The following is a 27,024-nucleotide window of genomic DNA, read 5'->3' as shown; positions in this document are numbered from 1 at the left end:
CTGCCGTTGATTCCAGCATTATTCGATCGCCTTCAGGATGCCCAGATCTTCACCAAGTTGGATTTACGGGGGGCGTACAACTTGGTGCGCATCAGGCAGGGGGACGAATGGAAAACAGCCTTCAATACCCATGAGGGGCATTTTGAATACTTGGTCATGCCCTTCGGGTTATGCAACGCTCCGGCCGTGTTCCAGAACTTCATGAACTTTGTGTTAGAAGACCTTCTCCGCTCTACCGTAGTAGTATACTTGTATGACATTTTGATCTTTTACAAGGGCCCCCAGGAACATGTATCACATGTCCTTACGGTGCTTCAACGCCTACGACAATTCCGACTATTTGCCAAACTCAGTAAGTGCTCCTTCCATCAGCATACTCTTCCGTTCCTTGGACACATCATCTTGCCAGGGGGATTGTGCATGGATCCAGACAAACTCCGGGTTATCTGGGAGTGGCCTAGACCCCAGGGATTGAAAGCGCTGCAACGATTCCTGGGGTTCGCCAATTATTATCGTCAGTTTATTCCCCACTACTCTCAGCTGACCGCGCCACTGACGGCGCTTACGAGGAAGCACGCGGACGTCAGGAATTGGTCAACGGAAGCACTGACGGCTTTCGCCCACGTGAAGGAAGCCTTCGAGTCAGCCTCTATTCTCCATAGCCCAGATCCCAACAAACCGTTTGTGGTAGACGTGGACGCCTCTGCATTGGGCGCTGGAGCCGTCCTCTCTCAAATTAATGCCAAGGGGAGACGCTAGCCGTGTTTATTTTTCTCCCAGAAGTTTTCCCCGGCTGAGCGAAATTACACAGTGGGGGACAGAGAGCTGCTGGCCTTGAAGTTGGCCCTCCAGGAATGGAGACATCTACTCGAGGGTGCTGAGCACCGGTTTACAGTAATCACTGACCATAAAAATCTTCTGTACTTACAAGAGGCCCAGAGGCTGAACCCGAGACAAGCCCGCTGGTCGCTGTTCTTCGCGAGATTCCAGTTCCAACTGGTGTTCCGCTCTGCCGAGAAGAACACCCAGGCAGATGCCCTTTCCCGGGCTTTCGAGGCCCCCGATGATCTCGAGGAACCCCACCCGATGTTGGACCCGGCCTGCCTGCCTGCGGCGCCGGGGATTGTGACACCAGTCCGGGAGTTCATGTCCCCTCAGGACCGGGAAAAAGTACTACACTGGGGACACTCATCGGCACTGGCAGGGCATTTCGGGTTTCAAAAGACACTCCGCCTAATTACTCGACAATACCAGTGGCCCCGCATGAACCAGGATATCCGTCAATTCGTGGCGGCATGCCCTGTCTGTGCTCGCACCAAGTCTGCGGTGGGACGACCTTGGGGGGACCTGCAACCCTTGCCTGTTCCAACACTCCCCTGGGAGGAACTTTCCATGGATTTTATCACAGATCTTCCTCGCTCCCAGGGGCATACTGTGATTTGGGTGGTGGTGGACAGATTTTCTAGAATGGCGCACTTTGTGCCCCTGCCCGGGCTTCCGTCAGCTGCAGCCTTGGCTCGCCAGTTTATCCAGCATATCTTCCGCCTCCATGGGCTGCCGGCTCGGATCATCAGTGACCGAGGAGCACAGTTTACATCACGATTTGGGAGAACCTTATGTACCGCTCTGGGGGTAGCTACCCACTTCTCCTCGGCCTACCACCCCCAAACCAATGGGATGGTGGAAAGGGTCAACCAAACCCTTAAGGGATTCCTGCGGGCCTTCGTTAACAGTCGACAGGACGACTGGGCCTCTCTCCTCCCGTGGGCGGAATTTGCATATAATAACAGCGAACATTCCGCCTCCAAGGAGTCACCTTTCTTCCTCGTGTATGGACGACACCCACGCCTCCCACCACCCATATCCACAGCCTCGACTAATCCAATGTTGACGCAGACCCTGGGCGACCTGCAAAGAATCTGGAACTCAGTCCGGGAACAACTTCAGAGAACGGCCGCCAGGTACAAGAGATTCGCAGATCGACATCGACGCCCTGCTCCTGTTTTCCAACCAGGGCAGAAGGTATGGCTGAGCACGAAGTATCTGCGACTCCGACTGCCATCTCGGAGGTTGGCTCCACGCTTTATCGGACCCTTTATGGTTCAATCCCGGATTGGGGCCGTAACGTACCGCCTCCGACTGCCAGGGAGTCTACGTATTCACAATGCATTCCATGTATCCTTGTTGAAGGCCTACCGGGGGTCTACATGGCATTCTCAGAGGGAGGAGCCGACCACCATGGATGCAGAACCAGACCCCGAATATGAAGTTGAGGAGATCCTCGATGCCAAGAGGCGGCGGGGAAGATTGTTTTATCTCCTCTCCTGGAAGCATTTCGGGCCAGAAGACAACTCATGGGAATCGGCCGCTAACGTTCATGCCCCGGATCTGGTTCGGGAATTCCATGCCCGTTACCCCCATAAACCAGGACCCAGAGGGAAGGGGGCATCAGGGGGGGATACTGTCACATCCCTCGCCAACTCCGTCTGTGCCTACCTAGAGGCCGGCCTTGACCCCGCCGCCGGACGATGCGCCTGCTCCTCACCCTGATGGCCGGCCATTCCAGTCTCGGGGAGATACCGGCCAAAAGCGGGGGCCGGCCACCGCTGAGACTGCGGCTGAAGACCGGCCAGCTGTGACTTCCAGTTCTCCATCGCCGGCTATGGAAGTTGGGCTCGTTCCGGCAGGGAAGATGGCGCCGGGAACTTGGGGCCAGCGTCTCTTCCGCCTAGTGAACGCGGGAATCAAGATCCCGCCCTGGAGGACCCTGATTGGGTGGTTGGGACCAAGGCTCCGCCTGAAGACCGGCCTTGAACCACTCCGAAGGGCTCCTCGAGGGAGCTCCCCCGAAGTCTCCACCCCTGTCAGCTGAAGCTCGCTTGCTGATTACTAGTAGTATTTAAAGCATCACCTCCAGCAGGCATATTGCTTCGGCTTCTGTTTCGTGAGGCTCCAGCTTAGTGGTGATTCTTGGACTACTTTGCTATTCGCCTGTTTTGACCTTTTGCTTGTTCCTGGATTACTCTGCTCGCCGCCTGCCTTGACCTTTTGCTTATTCCTGGACTACTCTGCTCGCCGCCTGCCTGGACCTTTTGCTTGTTCCTGGACTACTCTGCTCGCCGCCTGCCTTGACCTTTTGCTTATTCCTGGACTGCTCTGCTCGCCACCTGCCTTGACCGCTGGCCTGTCCCTGGACTTCGCTGCTCCTTGCCGGCTCCTCTCCCCTGCTGGGGTTGGGAGGCTAGTTCCCTTGTGTCCGGTCAGTCTGACCACCCCCGCGGTTCCAGAAGTCCCATTGGCCACCTGCAGCTGGGGGCTCAACCTCTGGTGAACGTTGGTCGCCGCGGGTGAAGTCGGGGTGCTCGGCTGTCCTTTGGGGGAACTTGAGGCATTCCTTACACTCTCCTGGGGGACCCAAGGGCTCACAACTCGTTAGTCAGGACACATAACCTGAAAAAAATTGATAGGGGAGCACTTATCATCTCCGATTTAGGAGGTGCTAAAAGCTCCCGTGTTATGGACACGCTAACCAGTTAGTGCGCAGCAATCAAAATGTGCTGTCTGAATACCATGTCCATACTCATTCTCTGCCACTGTCCCACCCCATTGAGAAAATCAATACAAAAATATAAATGCCGTGTGCTTAGTGTGTGCAAACAAGTTATTTACTGCAAAACCCTTTAATGAGTTTGGTGTAAGTATTTTCACACATGCTAGGTGTGCGTTGGGGCTTAAGCACCCTTTAGTAGACATACCCCAAAGAGACATAAGTGACAGGAGGGTGGAGAGGGATGAAGAAGTTCACAGATTTCTTAAGAGCCATGATTGCACACCAGACTAGTGGCGTAGCCAAGGATGGGCCAGGGTAGCAGCATACCTATGATGTGGCTAGCAGGGATCCCCAAGCCCCAACAGCCAAAACCTTAACAACTGTCCTCCTGCATACCTTGTAAATAGCAGATCTTCGCCTGCTGTGAGCAGCGACTGATACATACTGCTCGCACCGGCCCCACAGCCTTCCCTCTGATGTATTCACAATGGAGAAGGGTAGTTAGTGGGGTTCCTCAGGGGTCTGTGCTGCTTTTTAACATATTTATAAATGATTTAGAGATGGGAGTAACTAGCGAGGAAATTAAATTTGCTGATGAAACAAAGTTATTCAAAGTCGTTAACTCGCGACAGGATTGTGAAAAATTACAGAAGGACCTTACGAGACTGGGAGACTGGGCGGCTAAATGGCAGATGACGTTTAATGTGAGCAAGTGCAAGGTGATGCATGTGGGAAAAAAGAACCTGAATTATAGCTACGTCATGCAAGGTTCCACGTTAGGAGTTACGGACCAAGAAAGGGATCTGGGTGTCATTGTCGATAATACACTGAAACTTTCTGCTCAGTGTACTGCTGCGGCTAAGAAAGTGAATAGAATGTTGGGTATTATTAGGAAAGGTATGGAAAACAGGTGTGAGGATTTTATAATGCTGTTGTATCGCTCCATGGTGCGACCGCACCTTGAGTACTGTGTTCAATTCTGGTCGCCGCATCTCAAGAAAGATATAGTAGAATTGGAAAAGGTGCAGCGAAGGGCGACTAAAATGATAGCGGGGATGGGACGACTTCCCTATGAAGAAAGACTAAGGAGGCTAGGGCTTTTCAGCTTGGAGAAGAGACGGCCAAGGGGAGACATGATAGAGGTATATAAAATAATGAGTGGAGTGGAACAGGTGGATGTGAAGCGTCTGTTCACGCTTTCCAAAAATACTAGGACTAGGGGGCATGTGATGAAACTACAGTGTAGTAAATTTAAAACAAATCGGAGAAAATGTTTCTTCACCCAACGCATAATTAAACTCTGGAATTCATTGCCAGAGAACGTGGTGAAGGCGGTTAGCTTAGCAGAGTTTAAAAAGGGGTTAGACGGTTTCCTAAAGGACAAGTCCATAAACCACTACTAAATGGACTTGGGAAAAATCCACAATTCCAGGAATAACATGTATAGAATGTTTGTACGTTTGTGAAGCTTGCCAGGTGCCCTTGGCCTGGATTGGCCGCTGTCGTGGATGGGATGTTGGGCTCGATGGGCCTTTGGTCTTTTCCCAGTGTGGCATTACTTATGTACTTATGTATGTACTTATGCCCGCCTAGGCAGAAACAGGAAGTTGAATCAGAGGGAAGGCTGTGGGGCCAACATGAGCAGTGCGCATTAGTTGCTGCTCGCTGCCGGTGAAAATCTGCTATTTAAAAGGAATGCGGGGAAGGGGGATGTTTGAGGGACCATATGACATGCAGGCGAGAGAGGGAGAGACCAAATCACTTGTGGGTCAAGGTGGAGTTCTTCTGCCCACCCATCTTGGGCCCAGGCCCACCCAAAATTGGATGTCTGGCTATGCCCTGTACCAGACAGGTACAAATGGGCAGACTGAGTAGATCAAATGATCTTTTCCTGTTAACTCCTCTCTATCCTTTCATAAATAATTTTACAGTAGTAGAGACTAACTTTACCCATGTGCAGGACAAGAATATTTCACTGGATTTTTGTGTTCATAGGTCGCCAGAAGCCTGCCCAAGGTGAGGCACTCTGCCACAGGCTACTGATATCCTTATCCTGTAGAGAGCAGGGTAAAAAGGGCAATGAAGAAAGAAGTCCAGCAGTAAAAATACTGAACAAAGATCTCATTTAAAAAAATACACAAGTGGACCCTTCAAGGATCTCACAGGAAGTGTTTTACTCAGAAACAACAAAATAAATCCACTAAAACTGAAGGGCAATAGACTTCACTCCCTACAGAACAAGAGAATTGGTGGTAAAATTATAGACTATTTTGCCAGGGGAAGCTATATCATACTAAGAAACTTCAAAATAAAATGGGATAAGAAAAGGGTATATATAAATGTTAGAGACGCCCACAGGAATGCATTGGCATCTCTAATGTTTAGCATGCCCACAATTTTAGCGTGCGCTAAAAACGTGAGCGCGCCTTAATAAAAGACGCCCTTAGACTTACAAAGTTTCGTGAGTAACCTATGGACTAAATAGGTACTAAATGCTTGAGATGCCCGTAGGAATATATGGGCATCTCTAGCGTTTAGCACATCTTAATTATTAGCATGTGCGTAAAACGCTAGCACGCCTTAGTAAAAGACCCCCTAAGTGCTTTAAAAATGAGCTGTTTAGTAAACTCTACAAGAAAAGAAAGGGATGATCCTTGCACTAAGGACTTCTTTTGCTAAGCCGCGCTAGCAATCCCTGGGGCGGCAAATGAGAGGAAACCCATTCAATTCCTATGGGCTTCCTCTCATTTGCCATGCAAGAATCACTAGCGCAGCTTAGTAAAAGAAGTCATGAATTAGCACCATAGTTAGAGATGGGCAACATTTTTACCTCTATGCTTCAGAATTTGATAATGGATGTACAGTGGAATTTTTATGCCTTTACCACAAAAATAATATGTTGCATCTCCCTTGCTCATAATGCTATAATAATAATGACAAAGGGGCATAGATAAAAATAAACAAAAGCATATATAAGCTGTTAATTAATGAAGATGGTTTTAATTTTAAGATTTATATTTGAAACTCAGAAAAAATGTAGTATCAGATACTTCCTTTATAATTTTGCTTGGCTTTGTGAAGAAATGACACAAAACCTAATGACCTGTTGAGCCTGAATTTTAATATGTACACTGCTACCGCAACTGAGTTTACATGTAAGTGGTGACTGTATCACTGTTTCAGTGGATAAATTAAACCTGTGTTTTTGCTGACCTAACTTATATGTAGAAGTTATATATGGAGCAACTATATTTTGCTGCTCTACATATAAATGTACTGCCGTCATCCAGCCTGCCCTAAATCCATCTCCTGGTTATGCATAAGTTTCATTCACAGAGCCTGCGATTGCATGATCTATGTATAAAGTTATACATAGATACGGAAAATTTTTATTTAAAAAAAGTTTTATGCAGTTAGCATTGGCATCAACCATATAAGTTTTTTTTTTCAACAGGCCCTTTGTTTTTCTGTTTCTGTCATTTAAAAAGAGCTATTTGTAAATGCCATGTACTAATAGATATTGTTATCCTACTATATTAATGATCTCTGACTGACGTGCCACGCTGTTCTGCGCATGCATCACTTCTCAGGTCTCTCCCGACATGCCGTGCATGCACAGAACAGCGCAGCTGTTCTGCGCATGCATCACTACACCCACTATGCCGCTGCTACCACTCCTCCAACCCAACAAGGTTGACACCGCAAGCTCTGGCTGATGTGCCTCGAAACGTGCTGCGCATGCGCCGAACACAGCAGGTCCCAGCTCTGACTGATGTATCATCGCCGCTGTAGCTGTCCCGCACCTTCGGCTGACTCGCGCTTTTGCTGTTCAAATGCACCCAGTACCTCTGACACTGGCTCGCGCTTTTCAACTGCAGCCACTACTGGGTGCAGTTGAAAAGCGCCCGCCGAATTTGAACAACGAAAGCTCGAGTCAGCCGACTCTGGCAATGGATCAGAGGCACGTCTCTCTCTCTCTCTCTCTATCACACACACACACACAAAAAATATTATTACAACCATAAGGGACGTCACTCACCCACAACACACATACAGTGAAGTCCTTGAAGACCAACAATACCACACCATACCCCATATAGATTACAGGAAGATGTATGGGGGAGGGGGGCAGGCGACTCAAAAATGAGCCCTGCTTTGCTGCCTCACACAACTGGCTACAATGAGGACTGACCCTCCATTGTCAGAGGGACTCCTAGAAGCTCTCTCTCTCTCTCTCACACACACACACACACACACATACACTCTCTCTCTCTCTCTCTCTCTCTCTCTCTCTAAACTCACTCTCACACATTCTCTCTCTTTCACACAGACACACACACACTTTGTCTTTCTCTCTCTCTCTCTCACACACACATATACACACACACACACACACATAGTGGGACAGCGACGCCAGAAATGGATCCAAGGCATGTCGCTCACACACACCACACATACAGTGAACTCATTGAAGTCCAACAAAACCGCACCATACCCCATAGAGGTGACAGGACGATGTATTGGGGGGGGGGGGGCAGGCGACTCAAAAACAAGCCCTGCTTTGCTGCCTCAAACAACTGGCTATAAGGAGCGACTGACCCTCCACTGTCACAGGGACTCCTAGCAGCTCTCTCTCTCTCTCTCTCTCTCTCTCTCTCTCTCTCTCTCACACACACACACACACACAGACACACACACATATACACATTCTCACTCTCTCTCTCTCTCTCTGTCTCTCTCTGAACTCTCACACTCTCTCTTTCAGACAGACGCACACACACTTTCTCTCTCTCTCTCTCTCTCACACACACACACACACACACACACATACACAAAATATTGGAACAATAAGGGACATGGGACATCAAATAAGTCAAACAATAACAAGGTTCAAATTCTGTTTACACAAAGAACATAGTATATAAAAGTGTACTGTAGAAATCCACTCTCATTTCTTGCTTTGGCTATTTCATTACATTTTTCACAACAAAAATGTCGCCCTTTTTAACGAGCTTTACGGCTTGTTAAATCATAAAGGAGGAGCACCCTCAGGAACTTTCACACCCACGTGGTAGTCTACTCAGACCACTAATGGGTGAATTAATGTACTTCATTCATAGGGTAGCTCACTCCTACAATATTAATGTGCAATGGTGTGCATAAATATGTGCTTGTGCAATAGTGCACCCCGATAATTAAATGCACTCTTGTGAACCACCTAAGCCAACCTAAAGCTTCAATCACAACAGCATGTTTATAACAATAGAAAAGTAAACCAAAGTACTTATCTTATGAGCCCCTTGTGACAAGGTTAAAAAATGACTGGACCTCATGGAAACTGGGCCACAATATTCAAACTTAAGCTAAACAGAGTCAAAACCAAATTCTACTAAAACTTCACAATCAACCAAAATACGTACCCAATTCAACCACACCTAAAAGTACAAGGAATTATTCTTGATAAACATCTAACTCTTGAAAATCAAGTTTCAGCAGTTACATCAAAATGTTTCAAAACTCTAAAGAAACTGAGAAGGATTAGAGACTACTTTCCCAGACAAACATTTCGATTAATAGTGCAATCGATGATACTCTTATTTCTGATTATGAAGATGCACTTTCTGTAACTGTATTCCTAATCCTCTCTGTCTCCTTCACCTTAAATATGTATTTCTCTTCCGGAATTGGAGATCACCATTCTGGAAAATGTAAGCCACATTGAGCCTGCAAATAGGTGGGAAAATGTGGGGTACAAATGCTACAAATAAATAAATAAATACTGTCCCAACTAGAGTACTACAATGCAGCATATGTAGGATGCAAAGAAAACATAATAAAATCACTATAGACCGTACAAGACATGGCAGCAAGACTGATATAAAAAAAGGCAAAATATGAAAGAGTAACTACACTGCTTATAATGCTACACTAGCTTCCAGTCAAAGCCAGACTGTTTTTCAAAACATGTACTCTTATTTTCAAGAAATTGTTTGTAATGTCCCCTATTTACATGCTAGACTTGATTGAATTATCACCAAGAAATGTAAGACCAGAAGCCAGGGGTTACTTATTACTTCATTTACTTCATTTACCCAACTGCAGAAACATCACACACAAATCTATCTACATGGCTAGATTCAGCTATCGAAATGGTGGAACTCAATTCCTAAGCCCACAAGAACCATCACCTTAATCAAAAAAGATTTAAAAAACCAACCTTTTCAAGAAATTCTATGGCTTAACCATATCTTTGCTCTTTATTGTCTGCATTTGCAATTGTAAGCGTAAAACAACACTCTAATTTCTCCTAAATAAATAAAATAAATAAGAAGCCTAATAGAAGTATTTTGCACTTTGGGGAGCTTTGTACTTCAAACTCCATTGTAGGTGATTGTTTTGTCATTTTGAGTTGGAAGCAGTTCTACATCGATTGCCTCATTTGTGTTTAAACAAGATCTTAATGCTGTTATGAGGTTTTTATTTTGTGGAAAGAAAGTCTGGATTTTTCCAGATGTTACAAAACAGACTCAGGATCGCAGAAAGGCCTTTTTGGGGTTTCATCAGGATATATTATCTTTGGGTGCATCTTTTCTCTTGGCTTATCCTTGAAAACGTATAGTAAAGAATATGGGGGTGAAATATACTTTTTTTCAACCTGAACAGTTAAACGCCTTCTTGGATATATCACTCACGGGACTCCTTGAGCAAGTGTTAAAGTTATAATAATGGGGTGATATCAGGTTAATGGCCTTTCCTAATTTGTTAATTTTGCTTTTTATTAACCTCCTTGTCCTTTTGCTATGCCCCCCCAATTATTGTGGATTAAGTGGGATTTCTATTTTCTTGTACATTTTAGAGGTTTTGAATTGGTTCTTTCCAGTTTCCTATATTAAGTGTTATACTGGTATTGTCATTTGATAATCTGAAAATAAAATTTAAAAAATATCTGCGATTTTTATATCATGTTTAAAGAATAATGTAATATGGATGGGGGGGGGGGGGGTGACCATTTCAGTTTTGGGAGCTTTGTATTTCAAACTCCGTTGTAGGTGATTGTTTTGCTGTCTTGAGTTGGAAGCAGTTTATTCTGATGTTAGGCAGAGGAACCGGAACAGGTAACTAAACACAAAGTCCCACGGAATATCACAGCAATCCAAGAATTGGGAAATGAGGGAAGGCTAAACAAACCAAAGGTCTAACAAACTTTATTACATAAAAACAAATATCAAGACTTGACATGGCAATGTGTTTCGGCATTAAAAATGCCTGCCTCAGGAGTCTGATGTGCATTGAGGGGCCCATTTACTAAGCCATGTGTAGGCACCTTCGTGTGCCCAATGCCCATCAATTTTGAGCTACCGCCCGGCTACTGCGTGGCCCTTGCGGTAATTTCATTTTTGATATGCGTCCGCTACACGTGCTGGAAAATATTTTGCTTTTCTGGCGCACGGATGAGAGTCGGCATTTTACATGCGTGGACCGTTACCACCAAGTGACCGCATGAGACCTTACCGCTAGGTCAATGGCTGGCAGTAAGGTCTCAGACCCAAAATGGACACGCGGCAATTTTTGTTTTGCTGCATGTCCAATTTTGGCAAAAATTTTAAAAAGGCATTTTTTACAGGTGCGCTGAAAAATGATTCTACGTGCGCCCAAAACACGCGTCTACATTACCGCAGACCATTTTTCAGTGCACCTTTGTAAAAGGGCCCCTGAAAGTGATAATCAAGCACATCAAGCACATCCCGCTCATTCCTTAATCTCCATTATCCTACCTGCAAAGCCTCAAATATATATCCACCTACGCTTCCTCCTTTTCCTTTATCAGCACCCAATTATGGAATGCACTGCCTAAAGCTGTCAAAACTACTCAAAACCATCTCAGCTTCAGGAAATTACTCAAGACCAGCCTATTCAGGAAGGCCTACCACCAGGATCCAACATAAATCCTAAAGTCCTTCAAAATAGCATATAAATGGACCATTTTGGACTCTCTGACTTTTCCGCTTTTCCCCTTTTTACCTTGTTCTTTCTATCCTCTCTGACTTCTACAATATATTGTAATTGTATAACTACTGGACTGGCGATAGCCTTTTCGGTTTATTGTAAGCCACACTGAGCCTGCAAACTTGTGGGAAAATGTGAGGTATAAATGTGATAAATAAATAAATAATGCCACTAGATAGGAATGGTGAGGTGGTCTTTAAAAACATACATAGTAGATGATGGCAGAAAAAGACCTGCATGAGACCATGCATATATAATTAATGCACTGTGGAGAAATGTCAGGCAGTGACACTCCCCTAGATTTGGCCCTGGACCCCCGCCGACGACCCTCTCGACCCCCCCTCCCTCCATCAACCCGCCGTCGCCTACCTTAGCTGACGAGGGACCCCAACCCCCGCCAGCCGAGGGCCTCTTCTTCCTTCGTTCTGTTTCTGAGTTGCAGGACATCAGACTCACAGAAACAGAACGAAGGAAGAAGAGGACCTCGGCTGGCAGGGGTTGGGTCCCCCGCCAGCAAAGGTAGGCGATGGCGGGGGAGGGTTGGTGGTGGGGGGGTCGAGAGGGTCATTGACAGGGGGGGGGTCAAAGTTGGTGGTGGTGGTGGTGGTGGCGGCGGTGGGGGGGTGGCAATGGCAGGGGGGCTAAAATGTGCCCCCCTCACCTCGGGCTGTAGACCCCCCTCCCTCCAAAGTCTGGCTACACCCCTGGTCTATGCGCACCCAACGCATGCCAAAATGGAGTTACCGCCTGACCATCACGTGGCTCTTGCGGTAATTTTATTTTTGGCCATGTCTGAAAAATATTTTTTATTTTTGGGTGCGCGTAACGGACGAGCGCAGGTCATTACTGCCTAGATTCTTTACTGCTAAGTCAATGGCTGGAGGTAAGGTCTCAGATCCAAAATGGATGTGCGGCAATTTTGATTTTGCCGCACATCCATTTTCGGCAAGAAAGAGAGAGCCTTTTTTACAAATGCGCTAAAAAATGGATTGGCACACGCCCAAAACCCGCGCCTACACTACTGCAAGCCATTTTCGCGCACCTTAGTAAAAGGACCCTTCAGTGAGGGAGTGTATCTATGGATGCCTACATTGTGTCACTCACATAACTCCAATCATTTAAAAAAGTTGGCACCTTTGTTTCCCAGTATTGTCAATACTGTGCATTATTTCATAAGAGTACATACTACTAATGATATTGTTCCTAAAATGAAAACAAAAATGTTTAAAACCCTGAACAAAACAAAAATCCCTCTAAAGACACAGGAAACTAAACAGATTGAAAATGTTGAGGCTGCTTGCCCCTATTATTTATTTATTTTGCTGCATTTGTATCCCACATTTTCCCACCTATTTGCAGGCTCAATGTGGCGTACATTATGTTGCAATGGCATCATCATTAACAAAGTAAGTGGTTCAGCATACTGTTACAATTAATGTTCAAGATTATTAGGTAAATAAGGTAAATAAAATGATTATACATAACGTAAGTAGGAGCAGGTTAAGGTACAATATTCGATAATGATACTATGATAAAATAATCAAATTTAAGGATCAATAATAGTTGGTTCTGGTATAGATTAGGAATCAAATCATTAAGAAGGACTTTGAAGATGATGAATAACAGGCAAAACGTTTTATTCAAATAAACCAGTTTTATTTTAAGTTTTAATTATGACACCAATGTTAATTGATTCTGGTTAGTATTCTTTTTATTTTTTTTAAGAATGGGTTTAATAAGAGCATTTTTCCAAGGCTGGGGAACTTCCTCCTATTTCCAAACTAGTGTTGACCATGGACAATAGAAAGGTCAAGGACAGAAGGGATGGGATTGATACATGTTGAGGTCTTTTCAAACAAAACATGAGAAGCAAGCTGGAACATAGTCCATGTTGGCGATTGTGGTTGGGTTTCACACACAATTTGAGCAGTAGTTGGAAAAGAAGCATCTGTAGGACACAGAGGTAGAGCATTAGCTTATCTTCCTCTAGGTAAATGCTTTCCTAAGGCTGCTAGTCAGAATACACCACACAGCAAGACATTGTTCTTTGGAATTACTCCAAAATACGTAAACCTTTTGCCTGCTCTCTCTCTCTTTCATGAACACACTAGCAGAATGCCTAATTAGCTACAAATGCCTTCACTTCTCAGCTGAGACTGCTTGCTTTGTGAGTTTACTTCTGTCAATTCAGGACTTCTAGGAACTGCAACTCCCAATAGTCCTGTGGGCTCACTTTCCTTAAGACCCTTGCTATATGCACTGGAGCTCACTCTAGTGTTCAGTCATGGTAAAAACAGTGGCATGCTACCCAGCATACCATACATGGTAATGACTGATGAAGTAATTTCCATGTGATTTACCTGTTTAGTACATGTGGGTGTGCCAGGTTTTAATACATTTGCCTATGTAGTAACTAGAATTGCTTTAGCCCCAATTTTGTGTTTGAAAAAAGTACATTGCAGCATGCAATGAACCCTTTGCTGCTAGTCTACCAGTTTCAATAGAACATTGAAGGCCAGTCTTTGTTTTCAGCTTACATCCTCAATACAATGTGATAATTGTAGTCTCTAATTCTGATCAAAATCAGTCCTGACAATTCCATAATACATGAGGATAGATTTGTCAGAAATCCAAGACTGGTCTAAAATGTCCCTACTAGAACTGGGTATGTTTGCAGCTATACTTTAATAAGTACTCTACGTTTAGGTCCCTAAGGGCAATCTTGGTAAAAGGAACCCCTTAGGGACCTAAAATTAGAGCAGCGGGCTTACCGCACCTTTATAAAAGGACCCCTAAATTTGCCAGATGACCTGATCACACAAGGAAGTTGTTAGGAAATGGTGTAGTTTGCATTTAAAAAAAAATTAAACTGTAGAAGAGAAAAGAGAACATATGGTATCTCTTTGAAGTCTCAAATATACATATTTTTTTAATACCAGCTCGCACTATTACATTATAATGAACTTCAAAATTTTGTAAAGTTGTGAGCCATCTGGTTACTGGCGGAAAACAAACTGTAGTCATAGATATTGTTCAAATATATGCTATCATTACGTTGAGCTTGATAAACACGTGCCATTATACAGAAGGATCATTTTCAATTTGCATTCATTTGCTTAGTGGTATTATTGTTTTAACTCACTCATGATAAATTATTGAGCTATTTGATCCAAGTTTTCAATAATATATTGTTAAAGTATCCATCTGGTTAAAAAGTCAAACTTTAAAAGAGATAAATGTGTTCCATAAATACGGTTCTGTCCAAATGTTTCATCAGCTTCAGGAGCTTTATTGATTAAAGCAGTTCATTTTTTATATATCTCAGATATATTAATTACTGAACTCATCGGAATCGTTGGCAAAAGCTGGTAGAATTTTTACAGATAGTGATTCAGAAGTAGGTTTTTTGTAATGTGGGATTTTATAATAAATGTCTTCCAACAATTTATGTTTAGTCATAAAATAAGAGTGAGGATGCACAGGGGTTATCAAGAGGCCTCAACACTTCTGCTCTAATGGATGAGTTACACTTTGGGGGCAACTCTATAATTTGGCAGCAGTAGTATAGACCTAGTATAACTGGCATACTTTAATGTGGCAAGGATGTGTATTCTATAAGTTACAAGCATAACTGAGAGTTTCACCCATATCCCTAAATGCTCTGCTTACAAGTATGCCCCTTGCATTTGCATGCCCTTACAGAACAGCACTAATGAATGTAAGTGCTAATATTTTTGTGTATTTACACATGAAAAGGGGTGTGTACTCTTAAGCATCTTGTTATAGAATTGTTCTTTATATACCTAGGATAGGGGTTCCTTTAACTGATCAATGAAACCTGTGCACCTCCTTCCTAAACCATGTGTCCACTGGTGACCACTGACAACTACATATGTTACTGTTAGCTGTTAATTGTTAATATATTGCTTACCTACAATGGTACATAAATTGTAAATAATGTTGTTAAATAAAATGACTGTTTACAAATAATACTTACTAGGAAGCATTTGTCCATTTATTTATTTGTAAAAATTTGTTATAATGCAATATCACCAGGTATCAAAGCAGTTTATATTATCCACCTATAATGGCAGCACATACATTTAATAATCAAATGTAATCAACACAATGAGGGAGGGAAGAATTGCACAGCATAACAATAATAAACTGGAGACAGAAAATATACAGAACATAAAACCGGAACACAACAGAGCAAAGAATAAAAAATTACAAGGAGAAAGTTTTCCTAAAATGCCATGTCTTTAAAGAAAATTTAAATATGATATAAGAAGGATCAGATCATAGTGAAATAGGTAGTTGGTTCCAAAGGCTCAGGCCCACACAACCAAAAGCTGATGAACGAGAAGAATCAACAACTATTTTCCTAAAAGAATGAACAACAAGAAGATTAGAACTGGTAGAGCGCAGATTTCTTGTTGGATGATATGGTATGAGCAAATTAAACAAGTATAAAGGGTGACCAGTGTAGATAGACATGTGCCAAAAGAAGAATCTTGTACTGAATTCTGCTCGACACTAAGAGCCAGTGTTTATCATTCACTAATGGAGTAACATTTTCATACTGATTAGCTTTGTATAGTAATCTAGCTGTCATGTTCCGAAGAAGTTGAATTCACTGCAGAGTGTATTGAGGAAGACTGATAAAAACAAAGTTACAGCAATCTATTTGATTCATGACTAGCACATGAATGAGTTTTGAGAGTAGCTGTTTCCAAATAGAAGCTAGAAACATTGAATAATACTGGTACCCCTGTTAAAAGAGAAAGAAAGTCACCAAAAGAAATCTGGTATGTGCAATCAAAAAAATAAAATCTAAACCAATTTAGTGAGATACCAGTAATATCTATTTCCTTGATGTGAGAAAGGAGAATGTAATGATCTACCATTGCAAATGCTAAAGTAAGGTCCAATTGAAATAAAAGGACATCTTTCCCCAAGTCCAGGAATAATGTCATTTAGCATGGAAATTAACAATAGTGCTATGGCCTTCTCTGAAGTCAGATTGTATTGTGAAGTAAAACACCTTAAGTTTCATCTCCATTAATAAGAGTGTTGCTGCTTTTTACCCATGATCAATGCTTGAAACTGTGGTTCAGTTTTAACAGGTCAACACACATATCATCACATGCATTCAGTCTGTTTCCATTCTGGTCAAATTTCTTTGAAATCTGTCCTAGGAACTGCTTTCACTCTGTTTAGAAAATTTCAACAAATTTTCCTCAGATTTCAAGACTCATTTCTGCACCCATTTTGACCTTTTCCTACATCCCTTGGGGGTACGGGCACCACTTCTATAGAACCCCTGGCCTAGACATTTCCAGAGGGGAATAGGAGTAGGATCAGCATATTCTACCAATGACATAGCCAGACCTATCAATTTGGGTGGGCTTACAGTTAAAATGGAGGGCCTTCCAATCCTCCCCCGCCTTTATCCTACAACTATCTCTCTCTCTTCTACCCCTGGACCTGGTCCCCCCCCTCCTCCGTGGCCCAGCACCCCCCCTACCTCAGAATCTTCACCGGTGCCTGCACCTTACTTGCAGACTTTCCACCAGAGAGGAAACAGAAAGTGATGTCAGTGAGGGTGGGATGAGGCAGAGGGAAGCCTAAAGGGCTGACTCTGGCAGCAGATGAGTGTCCCTGCTGTGCCAGTGGAGATGCTGAGGTAGATCAGGGAGAGAGAGTGAGGGGCTGGGGGAGAGGGAGAGAGGAAAATGAGGTGACTGCTGCTTATACAGTTAAGGGCAATATTCAGCCATCGACCACATAAACTGAACCGCTTAAAGATAGGACTGCTATTTATGCGCCCAATTTAAGCAGTTATCTTATGTGGTCAAGGGCTGAATATCAGCACTTAACCACAGAAGTGCCAACTCCGCCCCCAGAATGCAAACAAGTTAGCTGGCTGTGGTGCAGGCACTAACCACGAATAGTCAACAGTGCTAACTAGTTAAGTGCCACTGAATATTGATGGTTAGCCACAGACAAGTAAGTTAATTGGCAAGAACCACTCCTGCCCACTTTGTTTTGAATATCACCTAGTTCGTACCTATATAATTTTAGTAAATTTTCAAGGAGAAATTACAAATGTCATTCATTACACTCTTTAGAGTTACACTCAAAATTGTCACCTAGGAGCCATTATTTAGTACCTTGTGTAACAAGTTTTTTTTCATTCACACACAAGTGGTAGTCCGCAGCCGGCTGCTTCCTGCGCTGCTACCCAATCGCCCCTACCCCTCTCCACCCCCTTTCCCCCCTCCCTCCTTTCTTCCTCCCTCTCCCTCCCTCCCCTTTCCTCTTACCCTTTTATGCTATTACCTTTAAATGACCAGAGATGCAAGGTTTCTTCTGAAAGTGGAATCTAATGTAAAGGCTGCAGCACAAAACAGTCCACCACAAGCCACTTCAGTGGATCTCTCTTGCCAGGGGCCATTCTGTCATTCAATATCTGCTCAACACTTCTATCACTTTCAGCTATGACATCAGGGCTCTGCCATGCAAACTGGGGCCCACCAGGGCTGCCGAGAGGGGGGGGGGGGGGGGGGGACAGGGGGGACAAAATTCCCCGGGCCCGGGCCTCCAAGGAAGTTTAAAATTGTGACATCGTGAATATAAGAACAAAAAAAGTAAAAATCTTTATTTAGGCAGGAGGGGGTCAGTCGATGATTACATCTATCACCAAAAGGGTTTACCAAGATAAATGGTTGTTATAATTCCCTGGTGACTATATGAGACATCCCCTGTTAATAGATTTAGTCACGAACAGTCACAATTAACACAGCAAACCTGTTGAATAAAACTCTACTATATTAAGTTTTGTAGTTTGGATATTGGGAGTAGAGTGTAGCCAAAACAAGTGTGACAGTTATTTCTAGGATAAGCAGCATAAAATGTATTGTACTGTTTTGGGATCTTACCAGGTACTTGTAATCTGGATTGGCCACTGTTGGAAACAGGATGCTGGACTTGATGGACGTTAGTATGGCAACACTTATGTTCTTATGTAACATAGAAATGCCTACTGTACCTGAATTTATAGGACACCTGCAAGCATGATGGCTATTGTAGTAGTCTCATATAAATACAGAAACTCAGTCTAACAATAAGTAGGCACTGATTATTCATTTATAAAGGAGGGGAAAATGCCTCGAGAAGCACCTCTACCATACATGAACTGGTGGAGGGCTAGGGCTTCTTCATCATAGGCTAAAAAAAACCTCCTTCTTCATTAAACTCAACTGTTTAGCAAAATACAAAACCAGGCAAAACTTTTTTACTTAACTTAGGCAGGCTCGCTCTTCAACTGGGATCGTGGTCTACCATTAGTTCTCCGAGGACAAGCAGGCTGCTTGTTCTCACGACTGGGTGACGTCCGCGGCAGCCCCCACCAACCGGAAAAGGCTTCGCGGGACGGTCGGCACGCAGGGCACGCCCACCGCGCATGCGCGGCCGTCTTCCCGCCCGTGCGCGACCGCTCCCGCCAGTTCCTTTTTTTCCGTGTCTGGAGAGAGTCGTGCTTTGCCGCTCTCTCTGCTTTCAGCCGCCGGAAAGTCGATCGCGTTTACGCGGATCGTTGTTTTTTCTATTTAGTTATTCGTTACCGCCCGGTTTCCTTTTTCTTTAAAAAAAAAAAAAAAAACCTGAGCGTGTGGAGCACGCGCTCCCTTTTTCCCTCGTTTCCAGCGGGGACGCCGCGTTGCGGCCTAGTGGCCGCACGGTCGTTTTCTTTTTTCGAGGTGTGATTTTCGCCACCATTGACGACTTTGACTTCGCCGACGCGATTTTTCCGTCGATGTCCTCGAAGGTCCCGAGTGGATTTAAAAAGTGTGGTCGCTGCGGCCGGCCGATCTCGCAGACCGACACCCACGCTTGGTGCCTCCAGTGCCTCGGGCCGGAGCACAATATCAAGTCGTGTTCCCTGTGTCTCGGTCTCCGGAAACGGACTCAAGTTGCGAGGCAAGTTCTGCGGGACCGTCTTTTTGGAACTTGCGCCGGCCCCTCGACGTCGACCTCGACGGCATCGGTATCGACGCCCGGTCCTTCGGTACCGGTATCGATGCCCGAGACATCGGCACCGATGGCATCGACCCCAGGAGAACAGGTCCCGTCGGCCCGCCGGTCCGCCGGCGAGGGTGGAGGTTGAGCGGCCGCGTGGGCAGTCGGCCCCGGTCACTCCCTCAGCCCGTGGTCCACGGGACCGAACCCTGTCTGACCCGGCTCCTCGAGACCGAGGGGGATCGTCCTCCTCCTCCTCCATACCTCCCGGCGCCGGTGACGCGCATCGAAAGAAGGACAAGAAGCGTCGTCACCGGTCGCCCTCGGTGCATCCGGACATCGGAGAGGAGGCGACGCCGAAGCGTCATCGCCGAGAGGAGAGGTCCCCGTCGGTTGTGGAGGTACCGACGCGTCAGGGTTCCGGCACCTCGGTGCCGTCTCCTGGCCCCCATCAGCTTCTGGCACCGACACCCCTACCGGCCCCACCGCCTTTCCCGGCAGCGGGCCTGGACGAGTGCCTCAGAGCCATCCTTCCGGGGATCCTGGAAGGGCTGATGCGCCAGGCTGTGCCGGCGCCGGGGGTGCGTGCGCCCTCGGCGCCGATGTCTGTGGCGCCGGCGAGCTCTAGCCCGACGCCGGGGCTGTCGACACCGCCGCCGCTTGCGGCACCGGTCTCGACCGCCACGCAGGTGGAGTCCCCGTCGACGTCGATGGAGGGAGCTCCGTCCCCGCCGACGCGGGAGTCCACCGCTCGACGACACCGAGACCTCGGTGCCTCGACGTCGAGCCGGGCCCGGTTCAGGACTCAGCTACATGAGCTTATGTCCGATACCGAGGATGAGGCCTCGTGGGGGGAAGAGGAGAACCCTAGATATTTCTCCTCAGAGGAGTCTACGGGCCTTCCCTCGGACCCCACGCCTTCACCGGAGAGGAAGCTCTCACCTCCTGAGAGTCTCTCCTTTGCCTCCTTTGTGCGGGATATGTCTATTAGCATTCCCTTTCCCGTGGTCTCTGTGGAAGAGCCGAGGGCCGAGATGCTCGAGGTCCTCGACTATCCATCACCACCTAGAGAGTCCTCCACGGTGCCGCTGCACAATGTCCTCAAGGAGACACTGCTTCGGAACTGGGTGCGACCGTTAACTAACCCCACCATTCCCAAGAAAGCAGAGTCCCAGTACAGGATCCACTCTGACCCAGAGTTAATGCGGCCCCAACTGCCCCATGACTCGGCGGTCGTGGATTCTGCTCTCAAGAGGGCACGGAGTTCGAGGGATACCGCCTCGGCGCCCCCGGGGCGGGAGTCTCGCACTCTGGACTCGTTTGGGAGGAAGGCCTACCAATCCTCCATGCTCGTGATCCGCATCCAGTCATACCTGCTCTATATGAGCATTCACATGCGGACCTATGTGCAACAACTGGCGGACCTGGTCGAGAAGCTCCCGCCGGAGCAGTCCAGGCCTTATCAGGAGGTGGTCAGGCAGCTGAAGGCGTGCAGAAAGTTCCTGTCCAGGGGTATCTATGACACCTGTGACGTGGCATCTCGTGCTGCGGCCCAAGGTATAGTGATGCGCAGGCTCTCATGGCTGCGTGCCTCTGACCTGGACAACCGCACCCAGCAGAGACTGGCCGACGTCCCTTGCCGGGGGGATAACATTTTTGGTGAGAAGGTCGAGCAGCTGGTGGACCAACTGCATCAGCGGGAAACCGCCCTCGACAAGCTCTCCCACCGGGCGCCTTCAGCATCCACCTCAGCAGGTGGACGTTTTTCCCGGGCCCGGCAGGCTGCACCCTATTCTTTTGCAAAGCGTAGGTACAACCAGCCGGCCCGAAGGCCTCGCCAGGCACAGGGACAGCCCCAGCGCGCTCGTTCTCGTCAACAGCGTGCGCCTAAGCAGCCCCCTGCGCCTCCACAGCAAAAGCCGGGGACGGGCTTTTGACTGGATCCTCGGGAACATAGCCGCCCTCAAAGTGTCCGTACCGGACGATCTGCCGGTCGGGGGGAGGTTAAGTTTTTTTCACCAAAGGTGGCCTCTCATAACCTCCGACCAGTGGGTTCTCCAAATAGTGCGGTGCGGATACGCCCTGAATTTGGCCTCCCTGCCTCCAAATTGTCCTCCGGGAGCTCAATCTTTCAGCTCCCATCACAAGCAGGTATTTGCAGAGGAACTCTCCGCCCTTCTCAGCGCCAATGCGGTCGAGCCCGTACCACCCGGGCAGGAAGGGCAGGGATTCTATTCCAGGTACTTCCTTGTGGAAAAGAAAACAGGGGGGATGCGTCCCATCCTAGACCTGAGAGGCCTGAACAAATTCCTGGTCAAAGAAAAGTTCAGGATGCTTTCCTTGGGCACCCTTCTGCCAATGATTCAGAAAAACGACTGGCTATGTTCCCTGGATTTAAAGGACGCATATACTCACATACCGATACTGCCAGCTCACAGACAGTATCTCAGATTCCGCCTGGGCGCACGGCACTTTCAGTATTGTGTGCTGCCCTTTGGGCTCGCCTCTGCCCCACGAGTGTTTACCAAGTGCCTCGTGGTGGTAGCGGCCTATCTACGCAAGCTGGGAGTGCACGTGTTCCCATATCTCGACGATTGGCTGGTCAAGAACACCTCGGAGGCGGGAGCCCTCCAGTCTATGCAGTGCACTACTCGACTTCTGGAGCTGCTGGGGTTTGTGATAAATTACCCAAAGTCCCATCTCCAGCCAACACAGTCTCTGGAATTCATAGGAGCTCTGCTGAATGCCCAGACGGCTCAGGCCTACCTTCCCGAAGCGAGGGCCACCAATCTCCTGGCCCTGGCTTCGCAGACCAGAGCGTCTCAGCAGGTTACAGCTCGGCAGATGTTGAGACTTCTGGGTCATATGGCCTCCACAGTTCATGTGACTCCCATGGCTCGTCTTCACATGAGATCTGCTCAATGGACCCTAGCTTCCCAGTGGTTTCAAGCCACCGGGAATCTAGAAGATGTCATCCGCCTCTCCACCAGTTGCCGCACTTCACTGCTCTGGTGGACCATCCGGACCAATTTGACCCTGGGACGTCCATTCCAAATTCCGCAGCCCTCGAAAGTGCTGACGACGGATGCATCTCGCCTGGGGTGGGGAGCTCATGTCGATGGGCTTCACACCCAGGGTCTGTGGTCCCTCCAGGAAAAGGATCTGCAGATCAACCTCCTGGAGCTCCGAGCGATCTGGAACGCACTGAAGGCTTTCAGAGATCGGCTGTCCTACCAAATTATCCAAATTCGGACAGACAATCAGGTTGCAATGTATTACGTCAACAAGCAGGGGGGCACCGGATCTCGCCCCCTGTGTCAGGAAGCCGTCGGGATGTGGCGTTGGGCGTGCCGGTTCGGCATGCTCCTCCAAGCCACGTACCTGGCAGGCGTAAACAACAGTCTGGCCAACAGACTGAGCAGAGTCATGCAACCGCACGAGTGGTCGCTCCATTCCAGAGTGGTACGCAAGATCTTCCGAGAGTGGGGCACCCCCTCGGTGGATCTTTTCGCCTCTCAGACCAACCACAAGCTGCCTCTGTTCTGTTCCAGACTTCAGACACACGGCAGGCTAGCGTCAGATGCCTTTCTCCTTCATTGGGGGACCGGCCTCCTGTATGCTTATCCTCCCATACCTTTGGTGGGGAAGACCTTACTGAAGCTCAAGCAAGATCGCGGCACCATGATTCTGAAAGCGCCCTTTTGTCCCTTTTGTGCCCTGGTTCCCTCTTCTTCTGGAGTTGTCCTCAGAAGAACCGTGGAGATTGGAGTGTTTTCCGACTCTCATTTCGCAGAACGACGGAGCGTTGCTGCACCCCAACCTTCAATCCCTGGCTCTCACGGCCTGGATGTTGAGGGCGTAGACTTCGCTGCGTTGGGTCTGTCTGAGGGTGTCTCCCGAGTCTTGCTTGCCTCTAGGAAGGATTCCACTAAAAAGAGTTACTTTTTCAAGTGGAGGAGGTTTGTCGTTTGGTGTGAGAGCAAGGCCCTAGAACCTCGTTCTTGCCCTGCACAGAACCTGCTTGAATACCTTCTGCACTTATCAGAGTCTGGCCTCAAGACCAACTCAGTAAGGAATCACCTTAGTGCGATTAGTGCTTACCATTATCGTGTGGAAGGTAAAGCCATCTCTGGAGAGCCTTTAGTCGTTCGATTCATGAGAGGCTTGCTCTTGTCAAAGCCCCCTATCAAGCCTCCTACAGTGTCATGGGATCTCAACGTCGTCCTCACCCAGCTGATGAAACCTCCTTTTGAGCCTCTGAATTCCTGCCATCTGAAGTACTTGACCTGGAAGGTCATTTTCTTGGTGGCAGTTACTTCAGCTCGTAGGGTCAGTGAGCTTCAAGCCCTGGTAGCTCATGCTCCATATACCAAATTTCATCACAACAGAGTAGTGCTCCGCACCCACCCAAAGTTCTTGCCGAAGGTGGTGTCGGAGTTCCATCTTAACCAGTCAATTGTCTTGCCAACATTCTTCCCCAGGCCGCATACCCGCCCTGCTGAACGTCAGTTGCACACATTGGACTGCAAGAGAGCATTGGCCTTCTACTTGGAGCGGACACAGCCCCACAGACAGTCCGCCCAATTGTTTGTTTCTTTCGACCCTAACAGGCTAGGGGTCGCTGTCGGGAAACGCACCATCTCCAATTGGCTAGCAGATTGCATTTCCTTCACTTACGCCCAGGCTGGGCTGGCTCTTGAGGGTCATGTCACGGCTCATAGTGTCAGAGCCATGGCAGCGTCAGTGGCCCACTTGAAGTCAGCCACTATTGAAGAGATTTGCAAGGCTGCGACGTGGTCATCTGTCCACACATTCACATCTCATTACTGCCTCCAGCAGGATACCCGACGCGACAGTCGGTTCGGGCAGTCGGTGCTGCAGAATCTGTTTGGGGTGTAAATCCAACTCCACCCTCCAGGACCCGAATTTATTCTGGTCAGGCTGCACTCTCAGTTAGTTGTTCTTCGTAGGTCAATTTCTGTTGTACCCTCGCCGTTGCGAGGTTCAATTGACCTGGGTTCTTGTTTTGAGTGAGCCTGAAAGCTAGGGATACCCCAGTCGTGAGAACAAGCAGCCTGCTTGTCCTCGGAGAAAGTGAATGATACATACCTGTAGCAGGTGTTCTCCGAGGACAGCAGGCTGATTGTTCTCACCTACCCTCCCTCCTCCCCTTTGGAGTTGTGTTTTCATATTTTATTGCTTGTCATTCAACTGGCGGGAGCGGTCGCGCACGGGCGGGAAGACGGCCGCGCATGCGCGGTGGGCGTGCCCTAATGCCGACCGTCCCGCAAAGCCTTTTCCGGTTGGTGGGGGCTGCCGCGGACGTCACCCAGTCGTGAGAACAATCAGCCCGCTGTCCTCGGAGAACACCTGCTACAGGTATGTATCATTCACTGTACAGTAGGTTTCTAGCTGTGCCTGGAAATTTCACAATAACATATAAATGAATTAATGTGGGATTACTATCTGTGTCCCTTGGTTTAAAGTCTACTGCATTGACCACTGGACTGCCCCTCTGCTCTGCAGGAATATCTATGTGGACATTTTTGTACAAACAATGCCAGACAGATGTTTTGCGCCTGTTTTTTTTTTTTTTTGGGGTGTTCATATTTTGGATGTTTCATTTTGGGAAATGGTTGTTCATTTTGGACATTTTCAGTGCATGAACATCCTTCTCATGTATTTTTGAACAGGAAATCCCGACTTTTTTCTTATTTGAAAATGCCTGTGAGAAGGCCATTTTGGGGGGGGATATGATGAGAGCAGGATGTCCAATTCTGACTTGGATGTTCTTTTAAAAATGCCCCGCTAAGTGTCTGGATGTAGCTCAGGAGGTTTAAAGCCCTTATGTGGGCTACGTTCAATGCTGGCCACAAAAGACTTTTTAAATACTGCCACCTTTATTTTTATCTTCAACTTCTGGATTAGTTTACCTTAGTGAAACTACTAAGTGGAGGAGTGGCCTAGTGGTTAGAGTGGTGGACTTTGGTCCTGGGGAACTGGGTTCAATTCCCACTGTAGGCCCAGGCAGCTCCTTGTGACTCTGGGCAAGTCACTTAACCCTCCATTGCCACAGGTACAAATAAGTACCTGTATATAATATGTAAGTCGCATTGAGCCTGCCATGAGTGGGAAAGCACAGGGTACAAATGTAATAAAAATAAAATAATCTTTTCTATAAAATTTACTGGTTCCTGAGTCACAAATTTCCTCTGCAGACCAGCTAATCCACTCTTACAAACCTAGCCCTAATGAAAGCATATCATATTCACCTTTCTAAATGTTGTCTGGGTTCTCTTTTACAATACTTAAAGATAAGTTTTATAGCTGTGTGTTTTTTATATCCTATGAACAAAACTTTCCCTATTAAGCAGCAAACGACAAATGGAAATCAAATGTGGCTATTACAGTAAAGAAAAGATTAATTCAAATATTATTACTGTAGCAGGTTGTTTCAGCATAATCTTTTCCCTAAGAATCTAATTAACATACACTGGCATTTACGTCTTAAATGCCACTAAAGTAAATTATATGTTTTCAACTCTTGTTTGAAGTGAATTACTGTTAAAATTTACATGTACATGAATTGTTTTAAAGTCAAGGTTAAGTTACTAGAATAAAATGAATTTCATGTGCATGTGCTCTTAGCTAAAGTTGCTGTAGATGATTTGAGTTTTTTTGAAAAGTGTAATATGAACTTGAGTAGCTACATTAATTTGGTCTTAAGATGACCCATATCTCATGCAGAGTTGAGTATCTAGCAATGTTCTTATAGAGAGCTTCTATGACTCCGACCCATATGCACTGACTCCTAGTCAAAAGCCAGATGAACTCTAATGTGATTGTATTTCTAATTTTGATTCTGCTGGTTAAAGCAGGGATATGACATCCCGTAAGAAACACAGGAGTGCAATTCACTAAAGGATGCCCAATGGAGCATCACTAAATTAGTGCAAAAATGACTGCATCAAACGGTAAGTGCCATTATAGAATGCAAGAATAAGGCTCCACTTATGTGTGAACATGTAGCTGCAATCACTTACATCATGTTAATTACAATTACATAAATATTCAGAAAGTAATTAAGAACAAAAAACAAAATGTCTTCACTCCCTTTGTTGATAGTAAGCCCAAATTAGATGTTTCCAAAAATAGCTAGGCTTCGATCCCTAACAGAGTATTTCTTCACAGAGAGGGTGGTGAACACTTGGAATGCCCTCCCGCGGGAGGTGGTGGAGCCCAAATTAGATATTTCCAAAAATAGCTAGGCTTCGATCCCTAACAGAGTATTTCTTCACAGAGAGGGTGGTGAACGCTTGGAATGCCCTCCCGCGGGAGGTGGTGGAGATGAAAACGGTAATGGAATTCAAACATGCGTGGGATAGGCATAAAGGAATTCTGTGCAGAAGGAATGGATCCACAGAAGCTTAGCTGAAATTGGGTGGCGG

The sequence above is a fragment of the Microcaecilia unicolor genome, chromosome 10 (genome assembly GCF_901765095.1).
Source record: "Microcaecilia unicolor chromosome 10, aMicUni1.1, whole genome shotgun sequence".
Lineage (NCBI taxonomy): Eukaryota > Metazoa > Chordata > Amphibia > Gymnophiona > Siphonopidae > Microcaecilia > Microcaecilia unicolor.
This window is presented reverse-complemented; position numbering follows the sequence as displayed.